The sequence below is a fragment of the Triticum aestivum genome, chromosome 5A (genome assembly GCF_018294505.1).
Source record: "Triticum aestivum cultivar Chinese Spring chromosome 5A, IWGSC CS RefSeq v2.1, whole genome shotgun sequence".
Lineage (NCBI taxonomy): Eukaryota > Viridiplantae > Streptophyta > Magnoliopsida > Poales > Poaceae > Triticum > Triticum aestivum.
In genome coordinates, this window is record NC_057806.1 from 619,907,806 (window position 1) to 619,924,252 (window position 16,447).

A 16,447-nucleotide genomic window follows, 5' to 3' on the forward strand; every position below is an offset into this window, starting at 1 on the left:
GGACTTCAACGGGGAGGACGACGCCACCCGCTACGGCCGTAAAGGGCTGGATTCGGCCGAGGCTCTAACAAAGACCTTGTCCGCTTTGTACAAGGGAGAAGAAGAGGAATTTCTCCGCGTCGACCCGCAGGGTGGATTTTCTATGTACAATCCCCCAAGCTGGGTAAGTGGTCACATTCACTCGCCCATCCATTTTATAAATATTTAGTCTAACGACTTCAACGCAGGAACTGCGCCAGGCTGTTAAAGAAATAAACAGCCCTCCTCCACAACCCGAGGATCTAGGACGGTCCCTCGACCCGGTCTCCCAAGAGGATCCGGACTTATCTGTGGAGCTGATTGATGGAGTGTACCATCAAATGAGCAAGGACAATGCCTTGGTTGCCATTACGATCGATTACCCAGGGCTAATGCCGGTGAGACGGGAGGCCGAACCTGCGGTCACAAGCCAACGAGGGGCCACAGGGCCCCGTGGGAGAAAAAGAGGTGTAGTCCAGACCGAGGCGTCAGCGCAAAGGTATGGCGTGCCCCCTTATCCCAGGTATTATACCTTCAAGGAATATTAACACTCGTGCTCTCTTCAGGACAAAGAGACCACGCCGGACTATATTCGGAGAGGCTGCCAATCGCGCCTCCACTGGCCAGGCTCCAAAGCCTGGTCTGGAGGCGGAGGCGAACACAAGGCGCGCAACGGACGCTCCTCCGACAGAGGATGTGGACAGGTTGTCTGCCACCAATTCTGAGGTGGAGAGTGCCATGAGCCACAGGCGTCGCCGGACAATTCTTCGCGATGCTTGTTTCTCACAAGAGGCATTAGATGCCTTCAATTCGGGAGATGCGCACCTCCGTCCCGCTCAAAATGGTCTAGCCAGAGCCATGGAGCAATATGTAAAAGACATACAGGTAACAAAATTTTGGTAATTATATATATATATATACCAGTAGCCCCGGAGACTTGAAACAGTTAGAATAACTGATTTAAAGATCATTTGTTATGAAGGTTCTTACAGAAAAGAATTCCCTACTGTCCCAGGAGCTGGAAGAGTGCAAAGCCCAACTTGAGGCCGCACTAGCCGCGACAGGGGAGCCCAAGGAGACCCTCTCTGGTAATATACACTTCGAAAGATAAGTATTTTGCGAAGCGCGGCATGGGTGCGAATCTGACAAATGAAATTGCAGATGGCGCCGGATTGGATCCGGAAAGGCAACAAGTCCTACGCCAGCTGAAGGCTGGTGAGAAGGTGCTGATAAAGGTGAGGCGGGAGAAGAATGATCTCCAAGGCGCCAACACCAAGCTGGGCGTCAAACTGAAAGATGTTCATGCCCAGTTGTCAAACTCCGTTAAGGAGAATCTGCGGCTTCGACGCGACATATTTAGTAAGTGCTTGAACGAGCCTTTGAAAAAAAAGAGTTCGGTGGGGAAGTCGACTAACAGAGTAATGCCTATAGGTGTGCTAACAGGTCGTCCTGCAGAGGAGATGCCCGGTTCTATGGGTGACCTTCTTCCCGAGCTCTCACAACTGCTCGAGCGAGTTCGGCAGGCGATGCAAGGCGTCGCCCATGCCTTGTGGCCATCCGTCTCCATGCCCGAAGGTCTTGGAGAGCTTGCAAAGAAGCTAAAGGGAGCACAGCGGAGCTTCCGATTGTGGAAGATATCGGCCTGCCGTCAAGGTGCTTGGGAGGCCTGGGCCATGGTGAAGACGCGGTACACAAAGGCTGACCCCTACCACATGGCCGAGGTCGGTCCTATGGGGTCCGATGGGAAGGAGATCCCTGTAAGCTTAGTATACGGCCAAGTAGAATTGGCCGCAAAGTATTCCCAGCAGGACTGTAAATTAGACAACCTTTAGATGGTATTGAAGAGGAATACAATCAATCAGAATGACTATGTAATTGAATTGACATATATAATGCTTTCTAGCCGGATTGTAGATCGTTTGTCCTGGCCGACCTTTTCGCTTCAGCCTCGGGACCTGACGGTCCGGAGTGTGTCCGAATTCCCATGCGGTTATATAAGAACCGGGGAATGCATGGAGACCGGGCGTAGGGGTCATTAGTGCGTGAATAGACAAGTGCCCGACTAGTTATGTTATATTACATGGTTAGTAAGAAACATCTTCCAGGGAGAATAGTTCTGTTAGGGGTTCCTTTCCCTGGGAGGCATGCCCTAAAGTGCATGTCCATTCTGCGAAAAAGACGCAGGAAAAAGCATCTGGGGGCGCGTAAATAAATAAGTGAAAAGATCATCTTTTAGGTCACTGACCGAATATTCCCTTAAGAACGCTAGCTTTCGGCTTCACCCAGTTTGAGGTACACATCCGGCTTATCCGGCAGTAGCAATCGCAGAGGTGCTCCCTTTACCGCCTAGCCGAACAATCGGGAACGTAGGGGTAAGCACAGGAGCCAGGCAACCCAGCTTGGCCAAAACTTAAGTCATATCGATGCATATAATGGTGAAATAAAAGGTACATGCGGAAGTGTAACACATGTGTTGGGCATAAAGCCCGTATAAATAAGCTTCTTGTTAAAAGAAGCCCCCAGGTATAATGAGTGCGAATAGCACGTCATTTGATGAGCCTTTAAAGACTATAAGAGAAAGTGAGGTCAGAAGGAGAGAAATATAAGACAGACAGTATATAAAAGATGGACAGAGGAAGGAGACGAACACAGAGTCCGGCGTTAGGCATAGAATCTTCGGAGATGGGATGCGTTCCATGGGTTCGGCTCGAGTCGGTCATCCGATGCATCTCGCAGGCGGTACGCTCCACCAGTCAGGACTTGGTCAATTATGAAGGGACCTTCTCACTTGGGCTTGAGTTTGTCCTTTTTCTTGTCCGACAGATGTAGAACTAATTCGCCAACGTTATAATTTTTGGCCCGTACTTCTCTGCTTTGGTATCTTCGAGCCTGCTGTTGATAGAATGCGGAACGGGCTTTCGCCACGTCACGCTCCTCCTCCAATGCGTCCAAACTGTCCTACCGATCGAGCTCGGCTTCTCTTTCTTCATACATGCGCACTCGAGGTGAGTCATGAATTATGTCGCAAGGCAAAACTGCCTCTGCACCGTACACCATAAAGAATGGTGTGTACCCGGTGGTGCGATTCAGCGTAGTCCGCAGCCCCCAGAGTACGAAGTCGAGCTCCTCTACCCAGTGCGTGTTAGATTCCTTGAGGGACCGCACTAATCTGGGTTTAATGCCGCTCATGATAAGACCATTTGCACGTTCGACCTAGCCATTAGTTTGTGGGTGATAGACGGAAGCATAGTCGAGCTTGATGCCCATGTTTTTGCACCAGAGTTTTACCTTGTCGGGCGTAAAATTCATGCCATTATCAGTGATGATGCTGTGGGGGACGCCGAAACGGTGTACAACCCCAGATAAGAAGTCTATCACCGGTCCGGATTCAGCCGTCTTAACAGGCTTGGCTTCTATCCATTTGGTGAACTTATCCACCATGACCAGTAAATATTTTTGCTTGTGGGTTCCGCCTTTAAGGGGTCCAACCATGTCAAGCCCCCAGAGCGCGAAGGGCCAAGTAATGGGGATAGTTTGGAGGGCGGCGGGTGGCATGTGGCTTTGGTTTGCAAAGAGCTGGCAACCGACGCATCGTTGGACTAAGTCCTGGGCGTCTGCCCGGGCCGTCGGCCAATAAAAACCTGTATGGAAGGCCTTGCTTACAAGGGACCGAGCTGCAGCGTGATGACCATCAAGTCCGGCATGAATTTCAGCCAGGAGGTTCCGCCCTTCCTCTTCAGAGATGCACCTTTGAAGGACTCCGATAGTGCTTTTCTTATAAAGCTCTCCCTCGTGGACTTTGTAGGCTTTAGATCGCTGCACTATGCAGCGTGCCTCATTTTGGTCCTCGGGGAGTTCCTGCCTAGTAAGGTAGGCAAGGAATGGTTCCGTCCATGGGGCGATGACAGCCATTATTACGTGGGCTGAAGGTGTTGTTTCATTGGCAGAGCCTCCGATTGTGTCAGAATGTTCGGGTGTCGGGCAGTGCGGTTGGGTCCGTGCTGTTATTGTTCGGCTCCCCTTCCCATACTACGGATGGCTTGAACAGCCTTTCCAAGAAGATGTTGGGGGGGGGGGGGACTGCATCGCGTTTTGCGCCGATGCATGTCAGGACATCTGCCGCCTGATTATATTCCCGGGCTATATGATGAAATTCAAGCCCTTCGAACCGAGCTGACATTTTGAGGACGGCATTGCGGTAGGCCGCCATTTTTGGATCCTTGGCATCGAAGTCTCCATTAATTTGGGATATTGCAAGGTTCGAGTCCCCGCGTACCTCTAGGCGTTGAATGCCCATGGATACTGCCATCCGAAGACCATGTAAAAGGGCCTCATATTCGGATGCATTGTTGGAGTCTGTGTACATAATCTGGAGTACGTATTGAACTGTGTCTCCTGTGGGGGACGTCAAAACGACGCCAGCCCCTAGTCCGGCCAACATCTTCGAGCCGTCGAAATGCATGATCCAATTTGAATATGTGCCGTACTCTTTAGGGAGTTCGGCCTCCGTCCATTCTGCGACGAAGTCAACCAAAACATGCGACTTGATGGCTCGCCGTGGCTTATAAGTTATGTTGAACGGGAGGAGCTCAATGGCCCATTTTGCAATCCAGCCCATTGCATCACGGTTGTTTATAATATCGTTAAGTGGTACTTCCGAGGCTACTGTAATTGAACACTCTTGAAAGTAGTGTCGTAGCTTCCGGGATGCCATGAATACCGCGTACACAATCTTTTGATAATGCGGGTACTGTGATTTGCACGGAGTGAGGACAGTGGACACATAATAGACCGGCTTTTGAAGGGGGAATTTGTGTCCGTCCGTTTCTCGTTCGACGACGAGCACTGCGCTTACAACCTGATGTGTTGCTGCAATGTACAATAGCATTGGTTCGCCAATGTTTGGCGCGTCCAGGACTGGGTTTGTTGCCAATATGGCTTTTATTTCATCGAGTCCGGCGTGGCTGCATCCGTCCACTCGAAGTGTTCGGTGCACCGAAGGAGGCGGTAGAGGGGTAGGGCCTTTTCTCCCAAGCGGGAGATAAAGCGGCTTAAAGCCGCCACGCATCCGGTTAACTTTTGTATTTGTTTGAGGTCTTTTGGGATATCCAATTGTGACAGAGCTCAGATCTTTGCTGGATTTGCTTCAATTCCCCTACCGGATACAATGAAGCTCAAGAGCTTTCCGGCTGGAACGCCGAAAACACATTTTTCCGGATTGAGCTTGATGTCATATGTTCGGAGGTTATCAAATGTGAGCCTCAAGTCGTCTACTAGAGATTCGACATGTCTTGTTTTGACGACCACATCATCTATGTATGCCTCCACTGTTTTGCCGATATGGTTTGCCAGACATGTCCGAATCATGCGCTGATATGTTGCGCCAGCGTTTTTGAGCCCGAAGGGCATTGTGTTGAAGCAGAATGGGCCGTATGGTGTGATGAATGTCGTTGCGACTTGGTCTGACTCTGCCATCTTGATTTGATGGTAGCCGGAGTATGTGTCGAGGAAACACAACGAATCATGTCCTGTGGTAGCGTTGATAATTTGATCGATGCGAGGGAGGGGGAAGGGATCCTTTGGGCAAGCCTTGTTAAGGTCTTTAAAATCAACACACATGCGCTAGGATTTGTCCTTCTTTGGTACCATTACCAGGTTTGCTAGCCAGTCTGGATGTTTTATATCTCTGATGAATCCGGCCTCCAGTAGCTTTGCTAGCTCTTCTCCCATGGCCTGTCTCTTAGGTTCAGAAAAACGCCGAAGAGCTTGTTTGACAGGTTTGAATCCTTTTAGGATATTTAAGCTGTGCTCGGCCAGCCTGCGTGGGATTCCTGGCATGTCTGAAGGGTGCCAGGTGAAAATGTCCCAGTTCTCTCGTAGGAACTCTCGTAGTGCGGCGTCTACATCAGGGTTTAACTGTGCCCCGATGGAAGCTGTTTTATTGGGGTCCGTTGGATGGACCCGGAATTTGACTATTTTGTCCGCCGGTTTAAAGGAGGTGGACTTGGATCTTTTTTCGAGTACCACATCGTCCCTATTGACCCTGGAGCGCAGTGTAGTCAGTTCCTCAGCCGCTAGGGCTTCGGATAGTGCCTTGAGGGCCAGTGCGGCTATCTTGTTTTCGGCGCGGAGTGCTATGTCCGGATCACTAGCGAGAGTGATGATTTCATTAGGCCCGGGCATCTTGAGCTTCATGTACCCGTAATGGGGTATTGCTTGGAAGATTGTAAACGCTTCCCGCCCTAGCAGAGCGTGATAACCGCTGCTGAACGGAGCCACTTGGAACGTGACCTCTTCGGACCTGTAATTATCCGGCATGCCGAACACCACATCTAGTGTGATTTTTCCTGTACAGCGCGCTTCCCGACTGGGGATTATTCCTCTAAAGGTTGTGCTGCTTCGCTCAATGTGGTTCCAGTCTATTTCCATTTTTTGAAGGGTTTCCTCATAAATGAGGTTCAATCCGCTGCCACCATCCATGAGTACCTTGGTAAGATGAAAGCCGTCCACTATTGGACTGAGGACCAATGCGGCTGGTGTTCGAGCTGTTCGGAATTTAGGTTCATCACTGGCATTAAAGGTAATAGCCGTGTCACTCCATGGGTTTATTGTTGCTACTTGGTAGACTTCGGCAAGGCTGCGGCGTGTCCCTTTTCGCATATTATTGGACGCGAAGGTCTCGAAGACTGTTAATACTGTATTGGTGTCTCTGGGGTGGCTTTCTGTGACCTCCGGAATTAGGAGATTTTCGCCAATTTTGGCCACCTGTCGGAGTATCCAACATGCTCTAAGGCTGTGAGTTGGAGTGGCGTCCTCTGTACTATGAATTTTACAGGGTCCATTAAGCCATCCTTCCAATACGGTTCCATGCCCTGTAGAGGGTTTTTTTCCTTTTGGCACTTGACCCGGGTGTCTAGCGATGATGCACCCTTTTATTTCGTACTGGGTTTGCATTTAGGGCCAAATTGTCCCAAAATTTTGTTTCGGTTTTCCGGGCACTTTCCATCGCACAGTACTTTCGTACTATGGACGCCAAATCAGCAAAGCGTGTAATACCACGGCGGCTTATGGCATTGAGGATTCCCTTGTCCGTGCAATTATTGTAGAAGAATGAAATCGCGTCTCCCTCGCGGCAGTCCTTTATCCTGTTCATAACCAGGAGGAATCTGGCCCAGTAATGATGTACTGTTTCTTCGGGCTCTTGCCTGATTTGGGATAGATCGCTAATGTTCGGGTGGGTGGGTGGAATTAAATCCGAAGCCTCACCCCATCTGAGGCTCAGAGGCCGAGGAATTTCCGAACTCGAAAATTTGGATTCCTGGATGTCGTCCAATGAATCCAGTCCGTCGCTTGACTCTAGGTTCAGGTCTTGAGTGATGTCCTCCCCTCCGCGAGTATCCTTGGAGGGATCGGGGATCCAGACGTAATGAGTCCTTAAGATAGATGAGGGGTCGCCGCACTGTCCCTCTACCACGGCAACATGGTGAGTGACTTGGGGAGAGTTAATCTCTCTCAGATCGGGTTTAGGCCCAATCTGGTTGTAATCCGTAGCGACTCCCAGGGCGGCGAAGCGATCCAAGAGCTCGTTTATGGAGGAGAGCCCCATTGGATCTAACTGCTCGGCGAGTTCCGAGCTGACGTGAAGATCGTTTTCAATGACTCGACAGGTCATCGTCGGCGTAGAGGCCGAACAGGCGGTCATAAGAAAACCACCTAGCCGGAGGGTTTGGCCGACAGCCAAAGCTCCCTTAGCAATGGTACCGTCTTTAAAGACGGGGCGAGGCATCCTTCCCGATGGCGACGACACAGAGGAACTCTCAATGAAAGCACCAATGTCGGTGTCAAAACCGATGGATCTCGGGTAGGGGGTCCCAAACTGTGCGTCTAGGCCGGATGGTAACAGGAGGCAAGGGACACGAAGTTTTACCCAGGTTCGGGCCCTCTCGATGGAGGTAAAACCCTACGTCCTGCTTGATTAATATTGATGATATGGGTAGTACAAGAGTTGATCTACCACGAGATCAGAGCGGCTAAACCCTAGAAGCTAGCCTATGGTATGATTGTTGACGTGTATATTATCCTACGGACTAAAACCCTCCGGTTTATATAGACACCGGAGAGGGTTAGGGTTACATAGAGTCGGTTACAATGGTAGGAGATCTTGAATATCCGCATCGCCAAGCTTTCCTTCCACGCCAAGGAAAGTCCCTTCCGGACACGGGACGAAGTCTTCAATCTTGTATCTTCATAGTCCAGGAGTCCAGCTGAAGGTATAGTTCGGCTATCCGAACACCCCCTAATCCAGGACTCCCTCACCAGGTAAGGTGGCACCCATGGGAATACCGTGTGTGAGGCCTCAAAGTGATATGATGTGTTACATGCTAGATCGGTGTGACTTAGGATCGGGGTCCCGACAGCGTTGGTATGAGAGCCTGACTGACTGTAGGATTACCTAGCCAAACTGGTCGAAGTTGAGTCTAGAAATGATTTAGTTATATAAGGGAATTGATTGTGGAAGGGAACGTAAGGTTCTTTTTACTCCTTTACCTCATGTCATTCTTTCTGAGTCAGCCTTTTCTTTTCTACGAGGGTTAAGGACTAGGCTTCTCATCTATCTCTCAGGATGACGTGTTACTAAACCATAAAGTCTTAGGATTGCTGGGTTTGTGTCTCCGTATAGTTCTTCTACTTCCGTGTGTCACAGTTTGACCCAGAACCTTGATATTATGATGCTGAGTGATTATGCTATTCCTTTGATGAATGTCTCAAAATCCTTTTTGAGCATTTACAGCCGTTATGCTGCCGAAATTGTCCTAGGATCTCAAGAGTTTCCAATGCTTTTGCATTACTTTCCACATCCTTATGTCGATGCTAATTCCATCCTTGTTTCCTTGGTTTCTGTGCCAGGATGTCGTCTGCTAACTGAGGTTCAGTTGCTCATAGCAAGAACCATGGAGATGGTAGGGATGAGGATCCTCCTGACCAGGCTTTTAATGGTAGAGTTCTTGTTAGCATCCGAGAGGAACAAGCGTGAGACTAACCGCTTGCTGGCACAGATTGAGAAGAACACCGCACATTAGCGTAAGAAGTTGATTTCCATCACCGACTTCATTGGTCTGAAACCACCCACCTTCCATCATTCCATTGAGCCACTCAATGCAGATGACTGGCTCCGAAGCATCACTCTTAAGCTGTGTTCTGCGAACGTGGCTGAAGGTGACAAGGTCACCTATGCTACCTATCACCTGGAAGGTCCTGCTAGTATTTGGTGGCAGAGCTATGAGGCTATGCTTCCAGCTGGCCAGATTCCTACCTGGAGGGATTTCACAAAGGCTTTTCGTGAGCACCACATTCCTCAGGCTCTCATTGACCGCAAGAGGGAAGATTTCTGTAGTTTTACCCAGGGTAAGCTGCCTGTTGATGCTTACAGTAGAGAGTTTGGAAACCTCGCCCGCTATGCTACAGAAGAAGTGTCCACGGACACCAAGAAGCAGGATAGATTCCGGAAGGGTCTCAACCCTAAGTTGCATTGTGATCTCCACCTGCATCATTGTGATACTTTCCAGGCTCTTGTGAACAAGGCCATTAATGCAGAGATAGCTCAGCTCACTTATGAGGAGTCTCGCAAGCACAACCGTGATCTGGGTTCTTCCTCCCGCTCTGGCTCTCAGAAGCGATAGATTTGGATTCCGAACTCAGCTCTTCCACCTGGATATGCACCAAGGCCATCCAATGTGGCGCCTCACCCAGCTCAGGAACGTGCTCCACCCAGGCCTATTAGTGGACCACTTGCCAAAGTAGGTCTACGTCCTACCTCAGGAACTTGCTTCACCTGCGGAGAACCAGGACACTATGCACGTGACTGCCCTCAGTCCAGTTATACTCCACCCCAGTCTGAGAGGTCTATTGGCCGTGAAAAGCCATCAGGCAAGATGATCAGTACCAAGCCAGCCACCACTGAACGAGCATGTGTGCACCACGTCTCAGCTACAGAAGCTCAAGATGATCCCGACGTCGTACTGGGTACGCTTCTTGTCAATTGTCACCCAGCTTCAGTTCTGTTCGATACTGGAGCATCTCACTCCTTCATATCCGAAGGTTATGCTCGGTTGCACGACATGTCATTTTGTGATATGCCAACTCCACTAATAATCCAGACTCCTGGTTCCAAATGGCAAACCTCCAAGGTAAGCCATGGTAATGAAATCCTTGTTGACAGACTGGTATTCCTTGCCTCTTTGATATCTCTCAAGTCTTCAGATATTAACATCATCTTGGGCATGGACTGGATGACAGCTCATCATGCCAAGATCAATTGTTACACTAGATCTGTTCAACTTACACATCCATCTGGCAAAATAGTCATTGTCTCCTCCAGAGTTGCGAGGCATCAACTCTATTCTCTTAATGCCAGCCCTCTTCCAGACCTTGAAGATATTCCAGTAGTCCGTGACTTCCCGGATGTCTTTCCAGAAGAACTGCCAGGTGTCCCACCTGACAGAGATGTAGAGTTTGTCATAGAACTTATCCCAGGAACTATTCCAATCTCTAGGAGACCATACAAGATGGCACCTTTGGAGTTAGCCGAGCTTAATAAATAGCTTGATGAGTCCTTGCAAAAGGGTTTCATCCGTCCCAGTTCTTCTCCTTGGGCTTGTCATGTCCTCTTCGTCAAGAACAAGGATGGTACGGATCGGATGGTTGTAGATTATCGTCCCGTTAATTTGGTCACGATAAAGAACAAGTATCCGCTCCCCAGGATCAACGACCTATATGATCAGCTCGATGGATCCTCAGTCTTTTCTAAGATGGATTTGAGGTTAGGCTACCACCAAATCAAAATCAGAAACGGGGACACCCCCAAAACGGCCTTTGTCACTCGTTATGGTCAATACGAGTACACCGTGATGTCTTTCGGCCTAACCAATGCTCCAGCTACTTTCTCCTGCTTGATGAACTCGATCTTTATGGAATACTTAGATAAGTTCGTTGTGGTTTACCTCGATGATATTCTTATTTACTCAAAGAACGAGGAAGAGCATGCCCAACATCTTAGACTTGTGTTAGAAAAACTCAGAGAGCACCATCTTTATGCCAAGTTCTCCAAGTGTGAATTTTGGTTGCCAGAAGTGACCTATCTAGGCCACGTGATCTCTGGTAAGGGCATTGTTGTCAATCCCAAGAGAGTTAAAGCCGTTCTCGATTGGACTCCACCCAAAACGGTCAAGCAAGTTAGGAGTTTCCTTGGTCTAGCCAGTTATTGTCACTGTTTTGTTCAAAACTTCTCCAAAGTGGCCAAACCCCTCATGGAACTTCTCAAGAAAGATAAAAGGTTTAAGTGGACCCCACAGTGTGAGCATAATTTCCAGGAACTGAAAAGACGCCTGACTTCTGCGCCCATACTCGTGCCACCGGATTTCACTAAAGACTTTGTTATCTATTGCGACGCTTCGCGTCAAGGACTAGGTTGCATTCTTATGCAGGATCGTCATGTGATTGCCTATGCATCTCGACAGTTGCATCCACATGAGGAAAATTATCCTACACATGATCTAGAGCTTGCAGCCGTAGTCTATGCACTTAAGACTTGGCGACATTACCTTCTTGGTAACCGTTGCGAAATCTACACTGACCATCAGAGTCTCAAGTATATCTTCACCCAACCGGATCTGAATCTCAGATAGAGACGTTGGTTGGAGTTGATCTCGGATTACGACTTAGGAATCACCTACACCCCAGGCAAAGCCAATGTCATGGCTGATGCTTTAAGTCGTAAATCCTATTGCAACAACCTCATGTTGCAACAATGACAACCACCCCTCCATGAGTAATTCTATAAGCTTAACCTTCACATAGCTTCGCATGGTTCCCTTTCTACCTTGGTGGCGAAACCTACCCTTCCGGATCAGATCGTAGAGGCTCAGAAGCATGATACGGGAATCTCTCGGATCAAGAAAAATATTTCCAAGGGAGTTGCTGGCTGTTTCTCTATGGATGAACGAGGTGTTGTTTACTTTGGAAACCGTTTGGTTGTTCCCAAATGTCAATAGATGCAGCAACTGATCCTTAAGGAGGCCCATGAATCTCCTCTCACGATTCATCCCGGTAGTAAAAAGATGTATCAGGACCTACGCCAGAGGTTCTGGTGGACTAGGATGAAGAGAGAAATCGCTCAGTATATTGCCAACTGTGACGTTTGTCATCGCGTTAAGGCAGAGCATCAAAGACCTACTGGAACCCTTCAACCTTTAGCTATTCCCGAGTGGAAATGGGACAAAGTTGGTATGGACTTCATCATCGGCTTTCCTAGGACCAAGAAAGGAAATAATGCCATCTTCGTAGTCATTGATCGTCTTTCCAAAGTGGCTCACTTCCTACATGTTCAAGAGAGTATCACTGCTAGTCAGCTCGCTGACTTATATATCTCTCGAATAGTGTCACTCCATGGTGTTCCACTAGAGATCAATTCAGACCGTGGCAGTCTTTTCACCTCTCATTTCTGGGAAAGTTTCCAGAATTCCATGGGAACCCATCTTTCTTTCAGTACCGCTTTCCACCCTCAGTCAAGTGGTCAGGTGGAAAGGGTCAACCAAATTCTCGAAGACATGCTTAGAGCTTGCGTTATCTCATTCGATATGGATTGGGAGAAATGTCTTCCCTTTGCCGAGTTTGCTTATAACAATAGCTACCAATCCAGTCTTAAGAAAGCACCCTTCGAGATTCTGTATGGACGAAGATGTCGAACACCTTTGAACTGGTCAGAAACCGGTGAAAGACAATTCTTTGGACCGGATATGATCCAGGAGGTAGGAGAGCAAGTTCGCATCATTCGTGAGAATTTGAAAACAGCCTAATCTCATCAAAAGAGCCAGTATGACCGTCGTCATAAGGAAGTGGCTTATGAAATTGGCGACAAGGCTTACCTTTGGGTTACTCCTTTGAAGGGTACCCATCGTTTCGGTATCAAGGGCAAGTTGGCTCCTCGTTACATTGGTCCTTTTCGCATTCTCGCTAAATGAGGAGAGGTTGCCTACCAGTTGGAACTACCCCCACATCTTTCTCGAGTTCATGATGTCTTCCACGTCTCTCAAGTCAGGCGTTGCTTCTCGGATCTCATCCGTGGGGTGGACCATGAAATGCTTGATCTCCAAGATAACCTCACTTATCAAGAGTACCCTGTTCGCATTCTGGATCAAGCAGAGCGTGTCACTCGACGTCATAACATCAAGTTTCTCAAGGTTCAGTGGTCTCATCATTCCGAGAGAGAAGCTACTTGGCAGCGAGAAGATCGTCTTTGACTTGAGTACCCCGCTTTCTTTCCGCCGACTCCTGAATCTCGGGACGAGATCCTTTCGAGTGGGGGCGAGTTGTCACATCCCTAGTTCTGGTATGATCCAGGCTTGCTTGTGCATCATGTTTAAGTTTCAAATGAAATTGATATGGGGAATGTTTCAAACCCTAGCACCAAAGCAAATTCAAATAGATTCAAATTAAAAATGGAATTTCAATGAACCCAAAATGCTCTTCAAAAATGTTCATGGTCTTTGGAAAATGTTGCAAACAACAACCACAGGTGATGCACATTTTTGCTAAAATTTTTGGATTTTTGAATGAACCCATATGTATCTGAATTGCGGCTGTCTAAAATAATATAAATATTTTAAAGGCTCCAAAAATGTTGGAAATTGGTGAGGGCCTCTAGTATATTATAACTAGTGGTCACAAGGAATCTCAACATTTTTATAGTTGTGCTAGTATTATTTTTTAAGTCAAAAACCAATGTCAGAAATAGAAAAGAAAACAAAAAATGGGAAAACTTACCTGGGCCACTTACCTGAGGCCTGGCACTATGCGGCCCAGCTGGCCGGCCCAGCCAGCTGGCCCTGCTAGTCGTCGTCTCCACCGCGCCAGGAGGACACCGAGCACGCGCTCGTCGCACGCGGCCATGCGCCCGGCCACCTCCTGCCTCCCTGCTTGCTCCGCGACCCCTGCAGCGTCACCACACACCCCCTAGCTCTCTCTCACTCTCCCGTGCTTCTCCCCTCCTCTGCTCTTACTCTCTCTCGCACGGTCCGAGCGCCACCGTCGCTGCCGACAAGCACTACCGCGGCCACTGCCTCCCCCTCGCCCCCTGGACATGCCCAGGAGCTCCGCGACGCCGTCTTCGTCATCTCCATTGAGCCAAGCGAGCCGGGTCACGCCATAGCGTCGTCATCACCATCGTCTTCAACTTCGGACGCCGCTGACTGCCGACTGCCGACTCCGATTCGCCGTCTTCAGCACCGCCCCGAGCCCACCGGCCTGCTCAGCGAGTCCGCTGTGAGCTCCTCCGTCGTTCGCCTCTTTTCCTGTTGCCCCGCACGTCCTCTAGCCGCCTCTGCCACCGGAGCCGAGAGCTCCGTGCCGCAGGCCATGGCGCCACCGTGGCCAGAGCCCGAACCAGCCGCTCCCGCATGCGTCATCGTTCTCCTCACCTCCCCAGGAGCATGTAGCCACCATCAGCTCATCCCCACGTGCCCGTAGCTCCAACCCGAGCACGCCCGAACTCCGGCCGCCGCACTCATCATCGCCGGCGCCACTCCGGCCACTCCCCGTCCATGCCACCACCACGGTTGGATGCAGACGAGCGTCCCGCATCCCGTAGCTGCGCTCCGCGCGCCAAATGGCCCCCATTAGGCAAAACCCACAGCGCACCGCCGCGTCTGGACTCGTCGGCGGCTAAATGCCGGTGACCATTGACCGTTGACCGGCGTGGGTTAACCCCACTGCCCGGTTTGACCCCCCCTCTCTCTCACTGACTTGCGGGCCCTGCCCGACTAACTACTCTAGTTAGCACTAATTAACTACTTAGGTTAGTTACTTCAGTCACTGACTAGTGGGCCCTGCCCAGTTAGTTAGGACTAACTAATTTAGTTAGTTGACTGGGTCACTGACCAGTGGGACCCACTGGTCAGGTTTGACCTAGTCAGCCCCGTTGACTCGCTTACGTCATGCTGACGTAGTGCTGACACAGTTATTCATTTTCTGATATTAAAACAAATTAGGAAAATCCAGAAAAGGATATAAACTTCTAAAATTCATAGAAATTCAACCGTAGCTCAGAATGAAATAATTTATATATGAAAAACGATCAGAAAAATGCAAGGAATCCATTTATGCTAGTTACATGCATGAAAAACCAACTTATACATGCTGTATAAGTGAAAACATAATATGGGCATGTTAAATGCTTCATTTTGAATTGCATTTGAATCTTTGATTCAAATGGGCTTCAACCAACTTGGTAGCATCTTGCATTAGCCCAAACACTACCATTAGCCCAAACACTACCATTTGCATATTGTTGCATTTGTTTGTGTATTGATTGCCGGCACCGTTTCTTCTTGATAGGTTCCACTCTAGAAGGTGTTCCCGAGTACCTGTCAGAGGAGTAGTGCCCCTTCGTTGATCTATCATGCAAGCAACCCCCCCCCCTTGAGCATTTCGATTAATCCCACTCTCTCGCTCCTGCTCCTTATACTGCATTAGGACAACAATGATTCAACTACTACTTTCTGCTGCGGTAGTTGAACCCATTCCTCAGCATGACCTGTCATTGCCACAGTAAATAGTTGAAACCCACTAGCATGAGAAGGAGTTCCTTGAGCCTTGATGTGCCTACTCATCCATTCTTGTTTTCTTTATGCCAGCTATGCTTAGAGTTGTGTCAGGTCTGATTCATCGGGAATGAATCGGAGTGGTGAACATGTCCTACCGATAAAGGCTAAGTGTGTGAACACGTTTTGGTAAAGGTAGCGATGAGAGGCCATGTAGGAGTACATGGTGGGTTATCTCATTGGAACCGTCCCTAAGCACTGAGTTCTGTGTATGTTATCCAAGTCCAGTTACTACCACACATTGGGTTCCGGTTATCCGGCCCCTCTCGACTTATTAATCTACTTGATCTCTGTCCAGGAGTTGCAACTAGTTTCTGGCGTTTGTAGGTAGTGCTAGTTGTCTACCAGGTGGTGTCCGACAGGACGGGCTTGGGACAGACTAGGCACAGTGGCACAGTGTACCAAGTGGCACCCGGATGGCGGGCTTGGGAACCTTGCACACATCTTCTGGGGCCATACTGGAGACTTCGGCCGGAACTCCTTGTGGATGGAACTCGAATAGGCGATAAACCTGGACGAGAGACTTGTGTGGTTAGTCAGGTCGTGGCCGACACCCTCGCCCGGCTTCTGCTTGAAGGTTGCCGAGGTACATGACGTGTACAGGGCGATAAGTGGCGAGAGCGTGTGTGAAGAAGTACACCCCTGCAGGGTTAACATTATCTATTCGAATAGCCATTTTCCTCGGATATGGAAACTTGGAGGACTTATGTAGTACATAGACAACTTGAATTGGATACTCTAAAATACGCAAGATAAGCATGAGTGCTATGGAT